This window comes from Megachile rotundata, chromosome 4, assembly GCF_050947335.1.
Source record: "Megachile rotundata isolate GNS110a chromosome 4, iyMegRotu1, whole genome shotgun sequence".
NCBI lineage: Eukaryota > Metazoa > Arthropoda > Insecta > Hymenoptera > Megachilidae > Megachile > Megachile rotundata.
Genome location: NC_134986.1, coordinates 15,426,995 through 15,448,330, shown reverse-complemented (window position 1 = coordinate 15,448,330; position 21,336 = coordinate 15,426,995). Strand labels below are relative to the sequence as shown.

Below are 21,336 nucleotides of genomic sequence, written 5' to 3'. Positions count from 1 at the left end.
AATAAAATATTGCTGACCCGAATGTTCCGGTTATGGAACAGCTTTGATCAACTGCGAATCTGAATCTCCGATATGCTTCTCTTCCAGATATATTGCGTTCTCTTTTTTTATGTACTTTTTTAGGTACCGTGGATAATAACTTCGTCACCATTTTTGAATGTCGAATTGAACTTTATATTACAGTTGTTCGCGAAGCGACTGAACTTCGATTCTGAGGACTTTGATTGTGTCAGGGTTTAACAATTAGGGAATTTTTATGGTTTATAGTGATATATGATTTTGGAGGTCTGAAGTCTTGAAGTTTGGAATTCTGAGTTTCAGAATTTTTAGATTTTAAATATGTAGTTTAAAAATGACAAGTTTTGTAATTTTTAATTTCCAAGTTTTGGAATTCCAAATTTCCGACTATCAAATTTTGGAATTCCAAATTTTCCGAATTCCAAATCTTGGAATTCCAAATTCCCGACTTCCATATTTTGGAATTCCAGATTCCCGACTTCCATATTTTGGAATTCCAAATTTTCCGAATTCCAAATTTCCGACTACCAAATTTTGGAATTCCAAACTTTCCGAATTCCAAATTTTGGAATTCCAAACTCCCGACTACCACATTTTGGAATTCCAAATATTCCGAATTCCAAATCTTGGAATTCCAAATTCCCGACTACCAAATTTTGGAATTCCAAATTTTCCGAATTCCAAATTCCCGACTATCAAATTTTGGAGTTCCAAATTTTCCGAATTCCAAATTTCCGACTACCAAATTTTGGAATTCCAAACTCCCGACTACCAAATTTTGGAATTCCAAATATTCCGAATTCCAAATTTTGGAATTCCAAACTCCCGACTACCAAATTTTGGAATTCCAAATATTCCGAATTCCAAATCTTGGAATTCCAAATTCCCGACTACCAAATTTTGGAATTCCAAATTTTTCGAATTCCAAATTCCCGACTACCAAATTTTGGAATTCCAAATTTTTCGAATTCCAAATTTTCCGAATTCCAAATCTTGGAATTCCAAATTTCCGACTACCAAATTTTGGAATTCCAAACTTTCCGAATTCCAAATTTTGGAATTCCAAACTCCCGACTACCAAATTTTGGAATTCCAAATATTCCGAATTCCAAATCTTGGAATTCCAAATTCCCGACTACCAAATTTTGGATTTCCAAATTTTCCGAATTCTAAATTTTGGAATTCCAAATTTCCAAATACCAAATCTTCGAATTCCAAATTTTGGAATTCTAAATTCCCCACTACCAAATTTTGGAATTCCAAATTCCCCACTACCAAATTTTGGAATTCCAAATTTTCGACTACTAAATTTGGGAATTCTAATTTTCCAACTACCAAATTTTGGAATTCCAAATTTCCTAATTCTAAATTTTGAAATCCCCATTTTCCGTCTACCAAACTTTGGAATCCTAAATTTCAGAATTCTAAAAACTTCAAAATTCCAACTTCTCAACCTACAAAATCTTGCACCCTCTCAAAACACTCCAAATTCAAAATTCCCAACCTCGCAGCTTTCACCCGTTCCAAATTCCAAACTTTCCAAACTTCAACCCCCATAATCCTCGACTCGAAAAATCCAAAGTGTAAAGTCGATAGTAAGTAGCCAATTACGTAACTTCAGATGGAACTGAATCATGTACTGTCGTCCCCCATTTCGAAATCAGCGAGTTAAAGCAAACAGAAAGGGGCGGAAAGTAAAAAAAACTAGCGGAGGAAAAGTGGAAAATAAAACGAGGATACATGAAGAGTCGCGATCCCCGTACAGGAAACACGGTCGAGTGGCTCTCGAAAGCTCCTTTCGTGTCCCTGCAGTCATGAACGTTAATAATAGCAGAACGTTATTGCATTATTCTGTCCGAGCATAGCAAGATATTACCGTGTGCACGTTTCACGTTTGCACTTGCTATTACTCCATGATTATTCGTAGCTTTCATTTTTTTTCTCTTCCTCTCTGTCTTCCTCCAGCTAACGAGAAATCGACGCGGTGAAACCTGGGACCGGATGTGTTCGCGGCCACTCGACGACATCCTGGCCTCTTCTCGATTATGTCGGGACAATTCTCCCTGGCAATTATGCGAAACGATGATAATTCGTGACTCGAGTGCTGCAATTATTTGATACATCGCGTCGTTACGTCCAGACGATCGTTAATGCATGCTGATTCGATTGCAGTTCGTTCTTAAAAATCAATTTCAGTCTCGTTTAACCCTTGATTAAGGAAACGCTTTCGTTGCTCGTAAGTTTAGTTTGCAATTTAAATTTAAATTTCTGCGAGATTGTATTGTCATTCTCGAGGATGGGGCTTTTGTTGTTTGATGTTGGGGTATTTGGAGATTTTAGACATCTTTGAAGAGGTAATTTGGTGTTTTGATACCAGGGATGTTTATGTATTTAAGTGGCGATAGACTTAATTCTTTCGAATTCAGAATTTTGATAATTATAGCAGAATTATTATAGCTGTTAGCACCAATTGAATGATCAATTGGTTGTCCATTGGTTGTCTAGTTCCATGATTCAATAGACAATTGGTTTGATCAATTGCTATTAATTAATCAATTAATTGATCATCGTTAAACATACTTTTTCAAGTTCTTCAAACTTCGTTCCTTCGTTCAATAAATTTTTTATACGTGACTTTTTCAAGGCAGAAAATATTCCTTGAACTTACAGACACAACAACAATAAATCAATTCACTAAAAAAACGACAACATTAAAGATTCGCATCATTTTGAAGAAACTCAACAGAAAATCGTAATAGCAGAAGATAAAAGATATTTTTAACAACGTCATGAAAATAGTTGTCCATTGATTTTTAACAAAATAGAATTTCATGGAGTTAAAAATCATACACAATAACAAAAATTTGCATCATTTTGAAAGTTACGAAAATTGTTGTACATTGATATTTTACAAAATAGAATTTCATGGAGTTAAAAATCATACACAATAACAAAAATTTGCATCATTTTAAAAGTTACGAAAGTAGTTGTACATTGATATTTTACAAAATAGAGTTTCATGTAATTAATATAATTTCTGCAGGCAAAGTTCGTGTTCGACGATCATGTTTCGTTGGCACTCGGTGAAAATGTGTGGGATGATTCGAGAACAGGTTCACGCGAATCGAACGAGGGAGTGTCGAAAGAATGAAAGAGGAATTGGGTGTGAACGAAGGGTGTTCCAGACTACCCTTTTTAGACCACTTATCGAGTACTCGAACACGATGACTATATTTAATTCACGGCTTAGCTGTGAACCAGCCTACTTGACTCCTTTCCCTTCTTGGTTCGATGGACTCCAAACTAATTTCGTGTTATATAATTCTATTATCTGGTGTTGCTCTTAACACACGTGCTTTCTAGAGCGTTGCGGAATTGTCATATGTGAGTGTACATATGTGTAGAACCATATAGGGCGCGACTATAATCAAGTATAAAAGATGTAGCAGGTATATTATGTGACTCTGATGCTGATGATAGTTGTCTGAAATCAATCTCTGATCCATCATGTAATAATAGAATGAATTATGTAATAATGCAATTTGAGTATTTAAAATTATGTGTGTAAAATTATAAAATTATAGCTGCAAATTTGTCAAACCTATAAAATTACAGGTGTATAAAGTTACAGGTGTAAACTCGTTAAATATTTGCAAAATTATAAAATTATAACTGCACACCTACTAAATACCTATAAAATTACAAAATTAGAAATGCACCCCCACTAAGTACCTGTAAAAATTTGAAAAAATATATCTACCCCCACCAAATACCTATAAAAATATAAAATTAGAAATGCACCCCCACTAAATACCCATACAAATATAAAAAAATATATCTACATCCACTAAATACCTATAAAATTACAAAGTTAGAAGTGCATCCCCACCGAATACCTATAAAATTATAAAGTTAGAAGTGCACCCCAATTAAATACCTGTAAAAATATAAAATTATATATCTACACACACTAAATACCCATAAAATTACAAAGTTAGAAATGCACCCCCATTAAATACCTGTAAAAATATAAAATAATAGACACCCACTAAATACCTATAAAGTTACAAAATTAGAAATGCACCCCCACTAAGTATCTGTAAAAATATAAAATTATATATCTACACCCATTAAATACCTATAAAATTACAAAGTTAGAAGTGCACCCCCACTAAATACCCATACAAATATAAAAAATATATCTACACCCACTAAATACCTATAAAATTATAAAGTTAGAAAAGCACCCCCATTAAATACCTCAATTAAAAATATAAAAAACTATATCTACATCCACTAAATGCCTATAAAATTATAAAGTTAAAAGTGCACACCCCCTAAATCCTTTCAAAAATATAAAGCTAAATGCACACTCGTTAAACGCCCGTGAAATTATAAAGTTACAGGCACGTGCCGTTAATGGACGTGTCAGTCCATTAGGAAATAAGGAACGAGCCTCGATCTCCCAACGAAAAGATTTACGGAGGTGGACGTTGGTCGTCGTTTCGCCACGCGATATTTCCGCTCGTGTATCATCCGTCGCGACATTTTTATACATAGAAATGCTCGCGACTGCGCGACACATCATCTCTATCTGGTCGTTCGTATCGGATCGTAGCGATAGGAACGCATAAATCTTCGGATCCACCCTGAACTAACGCGATATTTTGATATCTGAACGCCTAAACGGTGCACGTTATAATAAACGTGCAACTTTAGGAAAATTTTATTCCTTTTTTTTTTATTCTGACTTCTTACGATAGTTCTTATTCTTATGACGTATCTACTTTCTTCTTAAGTTGTGTTACCTTCTGTTGAGATTTTGATACATCTTTTGATGTTTCGAAATCAAAAGAGTTAGGTTTGTACTTTGATATAACTTCTTATGCATGACAGATTTTAATCTACCTTCAAAAGTTTTTATGTTAAATAAACGAACGTTTTTATCATTTGTTTATGTTTAAGAAATTCTTTGCAACTTGCGTCTTTTCTTTAAAATCGCGGGCGTCAAAGAATAATTTGCACGAGTTATAATCTCGTGTAACCGGTCGGCCATTTTGAGAATAACTCTTTCCAAACATTCTGAAGAAACAGAGTGCCATTCAGTCTCGTTCGTAGTTCAACTTTTCAATTTATTGTTCTTCCAGTTCTTTGCTCTAATTCACCCCATATTCTGTATGAAGTATTCTATGATATTTATATATGAGATAAATTTATTTATGTCCAGAGATTGTGGTGGCGTATTTATATTGAACAAAATATGACATTTCGTAAAATTCCAACAATTTTACTAATCTTGGAATTCCAAATTCCCGACTACCAAATTTTGGAATTCCAAATTTTCCAAATTCTAAACCTTGGAATTCCAAATTCCCGACTACCAAATTTTGGAATTCCAAATTTTCCGAATTCCAAATTTTGGAATTCCAAATTCCCGACTACCATATTTTGGAATTCCAAATTTTCCGAATTCCAAATTTTGGAATTCCAAATTCCCGACTACCATATTTTGGAATTCTAAATTTTCCGAATTACAAATTACCGAACTCAAAATCTTGGAATTCCAAATTTTCCGAATTCCAAATCTTGGAATTTCAAATTCCCGACTACCAAATTTTGGAATTCCAAATTTTCCGAATTCTAAACATCGGAATTCCAAATCTTGGAATTCCAAATATTCCGAATTCCAAATCTTGGAATTCCAAATATTCCGAATTCCAAATCTTGGAATTCCAAATTCCCGACTACCAAATTTTGGAATTCCAATTTTTCCGAATTCCAAATTTTGGAATTCCAAATTCCCGACTACCAAATTTTGGAATTTCAAATTTTCCGAATTCCAAATTACCGAATTCCAAATTTTCCGAATTCCAAATTACCGAACTCAAAATCTTGGAATTCCAAATTTCCCGAATTCCAAATCTTGGAATTTCAAATTCCCGACTACCAAATTTTGGAATTCCAAATTTTCCGAATTCTAAACATCGGAATTCCAAATCTTGGAATTCCAAATATTCCGAATTCCAAATCTTGGAATTCCAAATTCCCGACTACCAAATTTTGGAATTCCAATTTTTCCGAATTCCAAATTTTGGAATTCCAAATTCCCGACTACCAAATTTTGGAATTTCAAATTTTCCGAATTCCAAATTACCGAATTCCAAATTTTCCGAATTCCAAATTACCGAACTCAAAATCTTGGAATTCCAAATTTTCCGAATTCTAAACCTTGGAATTCCAAATTTTCCGAATTCCAAATTCCCGACTACCAAATTTTGGAATTCCAAATTTTCAGAATTCCAAATTTTGGAATTCCAAATTTGTGAAAAATGTGATATCTAAATTAACTTCTCATGCAAAACCCTAGAAAAAGAAAAACAACCCCTTCGTTCAAACAAAATTCCAACAATTTTACTAATATCACATAAATTCAATTTCACAGACTTGATTTGTAATCTAACACATAATCTAACCTAACTTATTCAGACTTGCGAGCATAAGAACTAGTTGCAAATCGTTAAGCAAACAAATATAAAATGAATATGAACGGTTTTGCATATTTCTGATGTTCGATAGGAGAAGCGAAATGAATTTTTCTATAAAACGGATTCGAATGAAAAATCGACACACCGGAAGCCACGAACTCGGCAATTTCCGCTTCCTAATATCCCTTCGATTACAACGTGCACCGGCAAACCCGATTTGTTGTGTCAAGCTGACAGCACGAACGAACTTTAACATGCAATAACGAGCGTTACGCGTCGACGCGGCGTCGCGACGCCACTCCGTGATGGATTAGACTCGAAAACGACGTATGACGGATTCGAAATGTACACTAGACGACCAGTTTGAAGCTACCGTCAGCTTCCAATTATATCAAGATTTTCTGAATATTGAAAATGAAGTTGCTTTCAGAAAATTTATTATTTGATATACCTTGTTGTTATTGTTTTATTTTTTAGCAATAATCAAGATTTTCTGAATATTGAAAATGAAGTTGCTTTCAGAAAATTTATTATTTGATATACCTTGTTGTTATTGTTTTATTTTTTAGCAATAATCAAGATTTTCTGAATATTGAAAATGAAGTTGCTTTCAGAAAATTTATTATTTGATATACCTTGTTGTTATTGTTTTATTTTTTAGCAATAATCAAGATTTTCTGAATATTGAAAATGAAGTTGCTTTCAGAAAATTTATTATTTGATATACCTTGTTGTTATTGTTTTATTTTTTAGCAATAATCAAGATTTTCTGAATACTGAAAATGAAGTTGCTTTCAGAAAATTTATTATTTGATATACCTAATCGTTATTGTTTTATTTTTTTACCAATAATAGTAATTTTGTTCACAGTTGTTGACTGTTTGCTGACATTAGCAGTAATACTATCTTTACTGACAATTTTGTTAGCACTTTGTATAACAAATTTTTGTACTGGAAATTAGAATTGCAGTATAGATGCAATACAAATTAGACAATTTAGAAATTTAAGAATTTAGAAATACTGGAATCTAGAAATTTGATAGTTGCAAAATTTAAAAACATAGAAATTCAATCATTTCAAAATTCACAAACTACATAACCTAAAAATTTAATAACTCATAAATGAAAAAATTTCTACGAGCAGCGATCTAAAAATTTCCTAACCAACAAATTCAGTAACCTAAAAATTTCTAAATTTGATAATTAGAAAATTCCAAAACTTCCACCATAAAAAACTTGTTATCTTAAAAGAAGTTCAACCTTCTGCAAATTCAATAACCTAAAAATTTCTAAATTTGAAAATTAGAAAATTCCAAAACTTCCACCACAGAAAACTTGCAATCTCAAAAGAAGTTCAACCTTCCACAAATTCAATAACCTAAAAATTTCTAAATTAAAAAATTAGAAAATTCCAAAACTTCCACCACAGAAAACTTGCAATCTCAAAAGAATTCAGCCTTCTGTAAATTCAACAACCTAAAAATTTCTAAATTTGAAAATTAGAAAATTCCAAAACTTCCACCACAGAAAACTTGCAATCTCAAAAAAATTCAACCTTCTCCAAATTCAACAACCTAAAAATTTCTAAATTTAAAAATTAGAAAATTCCAAAACTTCCAGCACAAAAAACTTGCAATCCCAAAAAAAGTTCCACCATAAAAAACTTGTAATTTAAAAGAAATCTTTCACCAAAGAAATAAATTAATAAAATTAGCAACAAGCTTTCATAAAATCCTTTGTCCCATCGCAAATATGTAAATAGAAATTTCTTATTTTTTAATTTTGATCAAGGAGATTCCAGCACACATTTTTGTTCCATCGTAGGGAACAGAATTTCTAAGATCAAAGAACAGACAAGCTTTTTGCAAGATATAATCAGAACCTTTTCCTCTGTCGTGTGTGCTACAAACACCGCACCGGCTGTGTACGATCTCTTACAATCTTTTAATAATCCTCTCCCTATTTCACGATGTCAAAGTGTCAACGTGTCAGCTGGTGTACGTGTTCTTAATCGTATCCTCCTTTTTGTTGCCTCGCGAACTTACACAAACAACTTACTTTCATAGAAATATTGCTTCTTCTTCGAGCACGATACAGACAATTCATTAAATTAATTTTCATCTGGATGTTTGCTAAAAAATTCCTTTTTAAACGTTTCATTTAAACAACACGTTACTTTAAATTATATATTTATGATATGTTAAACAAACAAACATGGGTTATTTCAATTTTAATGAAGAAAGTTTTACTTTTATTTGTAGAAAACATGCATTAATTGATTTTTTTATTGTCAAAGAAATACTTGGTTGAAAAAGAGAAATTTTAATTTGAATACACAGAAAGCATATATTAAATGATTTTTTATTTTGAAAAAAATACTTGATGAAGAAAGAGAAATTTTAATTTCAATATACAGAAAACGTACATTAAATGATTTTTTATTTTGAAAGAAATACTTGATGAAGAAAGAGAAATTTTAATTTCAATATACAGAAAACATATATTAAATGAATTTTTTATTTTGGAAGAAATACTTGATACAAAAAAATAAATTTTAATTTGAATACACAGAAAGCATATATTAATTGAATTTTTATTTTGAAAGAAATACTTGATAGAGAAAGACATATTTTAATTTCAACATACAGAAAACATACATTAAATGATTTTTTTATTTTGAAAGAAATACTTGATACAAAAAAATAAATTTTAATTTGAATATACAGAAAGCATATATTAAATGATTTTTTATTTTGAAAGAAATACTTGATGAAGAAAGACATATTTTAATTTCAATATACAGAAAACATACATTAAATGATTTTTGTATTTTGAAAAAAATACTTGATACAGAAAGACATATTTTAATTTCAACATACAGAAAACATACATTAAATGATTTATTTATTTCGAAAGAAATACTTGATTGAAAAAGAGTAATTTTAATTCGAGTACACAGAAAGCATAAAATCAATTGATTATTTATTTCTGTGACAGAAAAACTCGTTGAAAGGATGATAAAATTAATCGTAATGAAACAGTTCATTCGTAGTATTAAAATATCGAAACAAGGCGTTCCGAAACGAAAAGATTAATCAACGAACAAATATTATGCATTTACTCTCGGCCCCGTTCTCTTTTCGCGTAGCGAACTGATTAATATTTATTCGATCACCGATGGAATATCGCGAAAACTAATTTCACGCACGGGACCGTGGGAATCCGATTTTAATCCCGCGTTATTATGTGCTTGCCGATTCTTTTCGATCCGTCCACTCGTTTTCAGGATTAAATCGTGTTTGTGCCGCGCACTTCAAAGCGCCCGAAAAAAAACGACATATCGAGTTTGGTGGATTTCCATTTCGAGCCGCGGCGACGAATTAATTTTCCCTGGATTTACCTAGTTTCACGGAAATACGTGCGGTCGCATCGCTAAGAGCCTTCGTTTTGTTTCTCTTCGAATCCTTTTGTTAAGATCGAACTACGTAATACGATTTAGTACGCTCTTTACTTGAAAAAGTGATTTTTGGCATTTTTCATTGTAGAGATTTATTTTCGTAATTTGCCGTTTTCCCAATTTTTCATTTTCTGGATTTCCCATCTCTCCAATTTGTCATTTTCACAATTTCCCAGCTCTTCAAATTCCCATCTCTCTAATTTCCCATCTTGCCAATTTCCCAACTCCCCAAGTTCCCATCTCTCTAATTTCCCATCTCCCCAAGTTCCCATCTCTCTAATTTCCCATCTTGCCAATTTCCCAACTCCCCAAATTCCCAACTCCCCAAGTTCCCATCTCCCCAAGTTCCCATCTCTCTAATTTCCCATCTCCCCAATTTCCCAACTCCCCAAGTTCCCATCTTGCCAATTTCCCAACTCCCCAAATTCCCAACTCCCCAAGTTCCCATCTCCCCAAGTTCCCATCTCTCTAATTTCCCATCTCTCCAATTTCCCAACTCCCCAAGTTCCCATCTCTCTAATTTCCCAACTCCCCAAATTCCCAACTCCCCAAGTTCCCATCTCCCCAAGTTCCCATCTCCCCAAGTTCCCATCTCTCTAATTTCCCATCTCCCCAATTTCCCAACTCCCCAAATTCCCAACTCCCCAAGTTCCCATCTCCCCAAGTTCCCATCTCTCTAATTTCCCAACTTCCCAAGTTCCCATCTCTCTAATTTCCCATCTTGCCAATTTCCCAACTCCCCAAATTCCCAACTCCCCAAGTTCCCATCTCCCCAAGTTCCCATCTCTCTAATTTCCCATCTCCCCAATTTCCCAACTCCCCAAGTTCCCATCTCTCTAATTTCCCAACTCCCCAAGTTCCCATCTCTCTAATTTCCCATCTCCCCAATTCCCCAACACCCCAAGTTCCCATCTCCCTAATTTCCCAACTCCCCCAATTCCCATTTCCCTAATTTCCCATCTCCTTAATTTCCCATCTCCCTAATTTCCCAATTCCCAATTTCCCATCTCCCTAATTTCCCAACTCCCCAAATCCTCATCTCCCCAACCCATTTCCCTCCAAAAAAGGCAGATTCACCTTTCAGCTTGAAAAAGATGAAATATCTCGATTACATCTATTATTATAGATTTCGTCTATCGTCGTCGATGTTTGATCGACTGTATCGTTAATGAAATTTGCAATAGCTGACAGCGGTGAGTTCCGCTTTCGAGTAAATATTAAGCACGCGTTTTAACGCCTCTGGCAACTCGTGTTCTGCGGACGCGCGATGCCATGAAACGTCCATCGAGGTCGTAATATCGCGGGTAAAATCGATTTCAACAAAACCGTTACGTATTGGACACAGAATTTGCCTTCTCGGGCAAATACATTTTGTACAAAGAAGAAATTAATCATTCTGTTGCGCTGGGTACATACATTCCAATGTCAACTGACAATTTTTCAAATTTTTTTTTCATAGGATGGATTTGGAAGATTGAACATTTTCAATTTTCATAGTTGTGGATTTTTGAAGATTTATCTTTTTGGATATGTGCGATATATTTGATTGCTAGACATAGGGGTCTATGTGACTGTATTTACATATAGAAGTCTATGCAATTGTATTTAGTTATACAAATGTATGTAACTGTGTTTAGATGTAGGAGTCCATGTGACTGTATTCAGACGTAGAAGTCTATGTGACTGTACTTGTTAGACAGAGAAGTCTAACTTTTGTGAAATTGAGAAATTGTGAAATTGTGAAATCGTGGAATTGTGAAATTGTGAAGTCGTGAAATCGTGAGATCGTGAAATTGTGAAATTGTGAAGTCGTGGAATGGTGAAATTGTGAAGTCGTGGAATGGTGAAATTGTGAAATTGTGAAATCGTGGAATTGTGAAATTGTGAAACTGTGAAATTGTGAAATTGTGAAATTGTGTAATTGTAAAATTGTGAAATCGTGAAATTGTGAAATTATGAAATCGTGAAATCGTGAAATTATGAAATTGTGAAATTGTGAAATTGTGAAATTGTGAAATTGTGAAATTGTGAAATTGTGAAATTGTGTAATTGTGAAATTGTGAAATTGTGAAATTGTGAAATTGTGAAATTGTGAAATTGTGAAATTGTGAAATTGTAAAATTGTGAAATCGTGGAATTGTGAAATCGTGAAATCGTGAAATTGTTAAATCGTGGAATTGTGAAATTGTTAAATCGTGGAATTGTGAAATTGTGAAATTGTGAAATTGTGAAATTGTGAAATTGTAAAATTGTGAAATCGTGAAATTGTGAAATTGTGAAATCGTGAAATCGTGAAACTGTGAAATGATGAAATTGTAGAATTTTATTTAGAGTGCCAGTATCACTATCACAAAATTACAGAACATCAAAGACATAGAACCCCAAAATCCTACAACCCCCAAATCACACACCCGCCTCGTGAGACTACATATAAATACCGTCCAATTCTATAATCGCAAAATTATGCAAAATCGTAGAAATTTAAACGAGAAAAACCCCGATGCCATAAAAGTGCGGACCGACAAAATTATTTACCAGTGTATTTACATTGGTGTTAATTATCTCCAGAATTACTACCCTGAAACTTAACCAACAGCAAATGCATGTCCTACGACAAACGATATTTTATAAACAAACAATTGAGTAATACATTTCGTTGAGCGATACGTGATACGAAATATAAATACATCTGAAACTGATATTCGTATTTTATATTTCCTGTACATCTCCGCAACAGTAAATCATTTTATCATATTACGTTTAAAACGCAGAAATAATTATTACCCGAGATTCGTGGAATAATGATCATTCGTTAAGGGAGTTGAAAAAAAATGCAACAACAGCGGTAACCCGAATAATTCTGTATCGAAACCGTTTTCTTTTCGATTGAAAATACTGACGTCGATAGAATCGATGGTTTTCAGTGATTCGAATGAAACTCAATAATAAAACGACGATTAAAACGACGGGGATGAAAAAGACAGTTCCTCCTTGTTGCCTGGCTGTCGTGCCTCATTAAAAAAGGTATTCTTTCACGAAACGTAAACGAGAAGAGGAGAATCTATGAAAAAAGCGAGCATGTAATGTGACGCGAAAATGATCTACATTTAAAGCAAAAACGCCGGGGAAACGTAACAATAGACTGCAGAAAAGTCTGACAATTTATTCATACGAAATTCTAATAATTATGTCGAGGATCTTATTTCAGGTATTATTTTTAAATATTACTTCGAATATTCTGATATGTAACTTAAAAGTAAATTTAAAATATGGGGTCGTAAAATGTATTATTAAAATACATAATTTGGAGGCCATTTGCAAAGTTAGGTTAACAGGAATTAATATTGAGGATCACTTTAAATGTAAAAATAAAATGAAAGAAGTCTTTAGAAAGGCAGAGCTATTCTTAACTATAAATGTTGATTATAAAATAGGGTTATTTATTTATACGACAAAGAAGCGACTGGCTCTCTCCCGCCAAATCCTGTGTTCTGCTGGGAGTCAGTCAGCTTTGTCAATCTTATGCAAGCTTTGATAATGCGAGCAACGTTTTCTTCAGTTTTTTTCCAATACCGTAATTTATACCGAATGGACACTGCAGTAAATCGTGATCTTCTTCTTGAAAAGTTAAATGCATTAATTGCGGGTAAACGAGAAGACAATTGTTTTTATTTTTCTCAAGAAAAGTACTCTGAAATACTTTCTGAAGTGGTTTCTGCTAAAACTAAGTGCAACACCTTTGGATTACAGACGATTAAAACGTTTTGACGTTTTAAAAATGAACGATGAAAGGAAATTAATTGTACCATTAAAATCAGGGGAAACGAATATACAGTATTATGTTACCAATGAAGAATTGTTCAGTATACTATATGAAACTCACGCCAGAATAGGCCACGGAGGAAGAACACGTATGCTTAGAATGTACTATGTGTTTTAAATTCTTGGTCTTTCCTCTCAGAAAGAGAGGCGAAAAAGTTACGTCACCCTTGTGACGTTTTACAGCGACTGAATTACGGAGAAGAAAATATAAATCTCCGACATGTTCAACATTCACCATTAGTGCATGGCGAATGTCGACATTTACCGGTGTAAGTCAGAAATAAGGGTATTTAGCAAATATTTCGGACATACACCAAGCGACTATGTGAATGTTGACATTCACCGGTGAAAGTCGACATTCTCCAGATTTGGTCTTTCACGGTAACATGTACTCTTCTCAAAGTGCACCAAGGTTTTAACAAGACCCCAGTGATTTCGAAGTCAATAACACCCCTCTCAGCCCCAAAAGAAGCAACTCCCTTCCGAAAAGTCGAAGTCTCCCTTCCAAGTCAGAGAAGTCGAAGAACTGAACCGAAAAGACCGTCCATGGAAAGTCGTCCATTTTCGAGTGGACACGTACCTTCGATTAATGTCCGTTCACGGTGATGTAGGAGTACACGTGTGGCGCGGAGGAACGGGGTTGGAAAGGAAAAAGACACGAAAGGCCGAGGGTGGTTGGGTGACGGCTAGAGTCGCACAAAGAATGGCGATCGAATACGGGGGTGGTTCGGGGACGGAACGAGTATCGCGATACTCCATCGGCCAGAAATCGATACGGGGATGGTCAGGGGCTGCAACTCTCTTTCTGTAATTTTCACGGATACGGACGTTGCACGCGGCTCTCAGCTGTTAACACCTTGCGCAACGGAAGTACACTGATAACTTTTACCTGCACTGTATTTGTGAGGTGCGTGGGTTTTTGTGAAGGTATTGTAGGTAGGAATTGGTAGAATTCAAAATAAAAAAGTTCTGACAAACTAAAATCTCGACACCCAAACCCGATATCTAAAATCTGGTATCCAAAATACCGACACATAAAATCTCGACATCCAATAGTCTGAAAAAATTCTGACACCTAAAATCCCAATACCCAAAATTCTGATACCTAAAATCCTGACACGAAATAGGCTTAAAACATTCTAACACCTAAAATCTCGACAGCCAATAGTCTGAAAAAATTCTGACACCTAAAATCCCAATACCCAAAATTCTGATACCTAAAATCCCGACACGAAATAGGCTTAAAACATTCTAACGCCTAAAATCTCGACAGCCAATAGTCTGAAAAAATTCTGACACCTAAAATCCCAATACCCAAAATTCTGATACCTAAAATCCCGACACCCAATAGTCTGAAAACATTCTAACACCTAAAATTCCAACACCTAAAATCCCAACACCTGAAGTTCCGAAACCTAAAATCCCGACACCTAAAGTCCCGAAGCCTAAAGTCCCGAACCTAAAGTCCCAACAATTAACAATTTAAAAAATGAGTAACCTGCAAATCTAAAAGACTGAAAAACTAAAAAGTAGGAAAGTCAAAAATTAGATAATTATAAAGTGGTAAAATGGAAACTAGAGAAATTGATGCAAATGGAGAAATTAGCGATCCCTTTAATTAGAGTCCCGTACGCAATTGGCCATCAGTGAAATTAATCTCCCATTACCAATTACGCTAACATCCCGAATTCGTATCTCAACATAACTAAATACCCGGACACCGTCTTCCTGGTAGCTCCCCACCCGTTTCAATTTATATGATTAATTTAAGAGATCCGTGCAAACGAACGTTGCGATCCGGTAAAAAAGGCGCGTCCTTATAAATTACGAAGGTAAACGAGTGGTGAAAAAAAGCAGGTTGACAGGAACATAGGCCGCGTATCAGTCGTTCTAGACAGGCCTATTGATTTCTGATTGAGGCAATCGGTCGATGCCAACGACCATATCGGGCCGGCTTTTAAACCGTTCGTACAAAGTTTCGAGGCAACGGTGAAAATTATCCATTAGGGGGGAAACCGGCAAAAGAGATAGGCAGCAGCGTTGAAATATTGACGAGTAAACGAGAGAAAAAGGGGTTGGAAATGACGGGAGAGCTCGATTCACGATTCTCGATTCGCGAGTGAGCTACCGCGATGGCGGCAACAATTTCTTCGAGCGGTTCTTCAAATATTTAAGGAAGCCTCGCGAGACCGAACGGTTGCCTTTATCGGTTAATTTCGACCTAACCGGAAGTCAGCGAATCGTTCGCGCGTAAAACGCTGACGTCCGGGACGTTCCCTAATTATATGCTCGCCTGTGTTAACTAGATTTTCGTGAATTCTTTCGATTCTTTCTCTTCGTTCGTCAATTCAACTGGCTATTTCATCGCTTATATGCGTTTGAATTTACCGCCACTTTTATGATAAATGGAAGATATTCTGGAAACGAATTATGTGTACTTATATTAGGTAGATTAATGCAAGTCTACTAAGTTTTGTTCTGTATATTGTTTTTTTTATCGAGGATTCTCATATGTTACTAGGTATTCCTAGAACCTTCGAAGCCCCAATATCTTTGGATACAGGTATCCCTAGATTTAGATGTCAGTAGGTACCGAATGCTTATATACAGATACCATTAGATTCCCAGTGTTTCTAGATATCCATACCTCTGGATTCCTATGTTCCTATATAATGATATACTAGAAGCCGATTTTCCTATGTACCGATATCCCAAGATCCAGATTTCCCTAGGTGCAAGTATCACTAGATCCCTATATCTCTAGATCCTGAAATCTTTAGATCTTGAAATTCCTAGATCCCTGTATCCTTAAATCCCTGTGTCCCTAAATCTTTGTATCCCTAAATCCCTGTATCCTTAAATCCCTGTGTCCCTAAATCCTTGCATCCCTAAATCCCTGTATCTCTAAATCCCTGTATCCCTAAATTCCTGTATCTCTAAATCCCTGTATCCCTAAATCTCTGTATGCCTAAATCCCTGTATCCCTAAATCCCTATATCCATAAATCCCTGTATCCCTGTATCCCTGTATCTCTAAATCCCTGTATCCCTAAATCCCTGTATCTCTAAATCCCTGTATCCCTAAATCCCTGTATGCCTAAATCCCTGTATCCCTAAATCCCTATATCCATAAATCCCTGTATCCCTGTATCCCTAAATCCCTGTATCTCTAAATCCCTGTATCCCTAAATCCCTGTATCTCTAAATCCCTGTATCCCTAAATCCCTGTATCCCTAAATCCCTGTATCCCTAAATCCCTGTATCTAATTATGTGTAATGTAAAATAAAGACGAAATAAACGTTCACGATTCTGGTATCACGAGTAATAGAGCGGCGAAGTGGAGAGAAATGGATAGGACAAGTGAATCTGACATGAACTCGAAGTGGACTGCGCCGAGTCAAGCTTGCATACCGGATGATTTATTTTGCTTTCGAAATATCATTATCTGGTCTCCTTCGGATTGCAACGGACGATTAATTGTTCGAGTTACTTGCGTTATTAATTGCTACCTCTCTGTACTCCTCGTTTGATGCTCTCCGAGAACATATGTTATTTACACTGTTCTTACACTGCCCGGATACCATTTGTAAAGTCGTCGGATAATAAATTTCGAAAGAGAACTTCTTTCTTGCTAAAACTTTTCAGGTATTTTCATTAAACTAACGAGCTCCGATGTATTTATGTCTTTTCACTTTGAAACTAAGACTGCGTTTATGGGTTCGAGGTAGAGAGACTCGGTTACTTTCGGTAAAATATTTAAGAGACTCATTAAGATACTTCTCTTGATATCTTTGTCGATTCTTATCGAAATGAAGAATTAATGTGCATACTCTACTTATATATCGTTTAATTATTGGTTTATTTTATTAACAAAGAGCATTCATTCGTTTATTTTATTAACTTTTATGAACAAAGAGCATTCAAATTAATACGGTACATAGTGTCTCTGTCTAAGTATGTCTTCTTCAGTTGCTACCAGACGTCATCATCTTTAGCTCCTGCTTCATACTTTTTATTTCACATTCAATTATACTCTTACTTCATAAATAGGAGACCAAGAATATATTTCAATTAAACAAGCACATCCAATAATTTTAAATAATACCATCAGGTTTAGTGTCCAAAGTTGTATTAATATGATACATACTCTGTCTAGGTATGTCTTGTCCAGTGCTACCAGACGTCATCATCTTTAGCTCCTACTTCATATCTTTTACTTCACATTCAATTACACTCTTACTTCATAAATAGGAGACCAAGAATATATTTCAATTAAACAAGCACATCCAATAATTTTAAATAATACCACCAGGTTTAGTGTCCAAAGTTGTATTAATGATACATAGTGTCTCTGTCCAGATATGTCTTGTTCAGTTCCTACCTCATGATGCTTAGACTCCTACTTCACACTTTGTACTTCATATTTAATTACACTCTTATTTCATAAATAGGATACCAAGAATATATCTTCACTAAAAAAACACATCCAATAATTTTAAATAATACCATCAGGTTTAGTGTCCAAAGTTGTATTAATGATACATAGTGTCTCTGTCCAGGTATGTCTTATTCAGTTGCTACCTCATGATACTTAGACTCCTACTTCATACCTTTTACTTCACATTCAATTACACTCTTACTTCATAAATAGGATACCAAGAATATATCTTCACTAAAAAAACACATCTAATAATTTGAAATAATACCCTCAGGTTTAGTAACCAACCACTTCATATGAATCACATCAAACACGAATCACATCAATCCAACGTCGCATCGGATGCGTTTGACCATCGTCACCCGCATGGTAAACGACGCCGATTTCTTTGAACGATTGCATAAATCATCCGGAAGGTAGGAGGATCGGCAAGGGTAACAGCATCGATAAAGCAGAAAATGAGAGTCACTGGGCTGTTCGATGCGGAGTGTTGGCACAGTGCTCGTGATCGATTACTCGTCATCCGCGCGCGATGTCCCGAGTTCGACGCCCACCGCCCGCTGCCAAACCAAACGTACTTCTTCCTCCTTTTTTCGCCGTTCCAACCCCCTCGAGCTCGTTGTCTCCTGCTCTCGTTCTCTCTTCCATTTCCAGCGCACCCGACACCCCCTTTGATCCATCCCCGCGTCGCATCGACCGTAGGCTCTAACACGTAGATAGCCGTTGCACGATGGACGTGTACGAGACCGGATAGTCTCTTCCTTTTTCCTCAGGTATACACCCTGTGTATACTGGCTTATTCAGAAACGGTAACACGGAACGGACGGTGGAAGTTTGTTGGTGGGAGAGTTTGGGGATATGGAACTTTGGGATTGGGAAATTTGGAATTTTGGAGCTGGTAGATTTGGGGATTTGGGGATTTGGGAATTTGGGGAGCTGGGGATTTGGGGAGATGGGAAATTGGGGAGTTGGGAAATTCGGGAGATGGGAAATTAGGGAGATGGGAAATTAGAGAGATGGGAAATTGGGGAGATGGAAACTTGGAGAGTTGGGAAATTAGGGAGATGGGAAATTGGGGAGATGGGAAATTTGGGTGATGGAAGCTTGGAGAGTTGGGAAATTGGGGAGTTGGGAAATTAGGGAAATGGGAAATTGGGGAGTTGGGAAATTAGGGAGATGGGAAATTAGAGAGATGGGAAATTGGTGAGATGGAAATTTGGAGAATTGGGAAATTGGGGAGATGGGGATTTGGGGAGATGGGGATTTGGGGAGATGGGGATTTGGGGAGATGGGGATTTGGGAAGATGGGGATTTGGAGATTTGGAGATTTGGAAATTTTGGGATTTGGAAATTTTGGAATTTGGAGATTCAGAATTTTGAAGTTTTGGAATTTGGAAATTTTGGAATTTGGAGATTTAGAATTTGAAACTTTGAAATTTGGAAATTTTGAAATTTGGAGATTTGGAATTTGGAAATTTTGGAATTCAGAGATTTGAAGATTTGGAATTTTGAGATTTGGAGATTTGAAACTTTGAAATTTTGAAATTTTGAAATTTGGAAATTTAGAACTTTGGTATTTGAAATGTTTAGAGTTCAGCATCCCGAGTTTTGCTGTAGAAAATGTTTGATGGATTCGTTTGAAATTTACGACCTCACTATACCTCCCGAACCGACTATGCCGACACATTCTACACTGTCAGTGTTTAGTTGCGCTTTGTAGAATTATGAGATATTCCGAGAAAGGATTACCTGGATCCTCAAACGAGATTTTAAAAGGATTACAAAAGGGTTTCTATAAAAGAAGAAAGAAACTTTGTACTAATAATGTCGAGGGTTTAATGTCAAACAACGTTAACTGCAAAAATCCTCTTTTTCTTCTAAAGGCAGCTTTACCTTCACAAAAGTCGTCCACCTATATGAAGAAATGAATATCCATGTCCTAATAATATTTATTTATTCATAAATTAATTATTAATATTCTATAATTTCATAGAGAAAGGTACAATTTTATAATTATTAATAATTTTGATTTTATTATTATTGAAATAAAATTTGTGTGTTGCAGTTGACTTTATTATTATTGTAGAATTTATTCTAAAATTATATAATTAAATTATTCTTTTACTCTTCAAAACTTGCATAAAATCAAAATCTTCAATTTACTGCTTTTGGAGTTGAATATATATGGCTTTATTATTATAGAAGAATTCATTCAAACAATAAAATTAAACTTCTTCGATTCTGAAAAATCTTCAAAGATCAAAATCTTCAGTCTACTGTTTCTTCAATTTAACTTGTCTGAACCCAAACCTGTCCTAAACCTAACCTAAACGAAACCCAAAACCTAACCCAAACCTAACCCAAACCTAACCCAAACTTAACCCAAACTTGACACAAACTTAGCACAAACCGCACCTAAAATTGTCCTAAACCTAACCTAAACCTAACCTGAACCTCACCCAAACCTAACCTTATCCTAACCCAAACTTAACACAAACCTAACCTAAACCTAACCCAAACTTAGCAAAAAACCTAACCTAAACCTAACCTAAACATAACCTAAACGTAACCTAAACCCAACCTAAACCCAACCTAAACCTAACCTAAACTTAACCCAAACCTAACCCAAACTTAACACACACCTAACCTAAACCTAACCTAAGCCTAACCCAAACTTAACACAAACCTAACCTAAACCTACCCCAAACTTAGCAAAAAACCTAACCTAAACCTAACCTAAACATAACCTAAACGTAACCTAAACCCAACCTAAACCCAACCTAAACCTAACCTAAACTTAACCCAAACTTAACCCAAACCTAACCCAAACTTAACACACACCTAACCTGAACCTAACCTAAGCCTAACCCAAACTTAACACAAACCTAACCTACCCTTCAATATGTCCATAAGCTTCCAACTGTTGTAGCTTCCAGTACAACAATCTCCCAATACAAAAAACAAAAATAATTGCCCCATATAAAAATATTTACCCATACAAAAGTTACCGTCTCACCGATACCTAATTTTGAACAGCCCTGTAGTTGTATACCGAATGTTAGAGGCGCGAGGTGGAGTGTGCCGGACTGTTCCGAGTAGAAGAGCGGCGAAAAACG

General features: G+C 35.3%; 1 protein-coding gene across 1 annotated transcript in view; it reads right to left on the bottom strand.

The window, feature by feature from the left end:
• The window catches only part of Dscam3 (Down syndrome cell adhesion molecule 3), a 295,926-nt gene that overhangs the window by 123,980 nt on the left and 150,610 nt on the right, over positions 1–21,336 (bottom strand). The gene's annotated exons all lie outside the window — the stretch shown is intronic.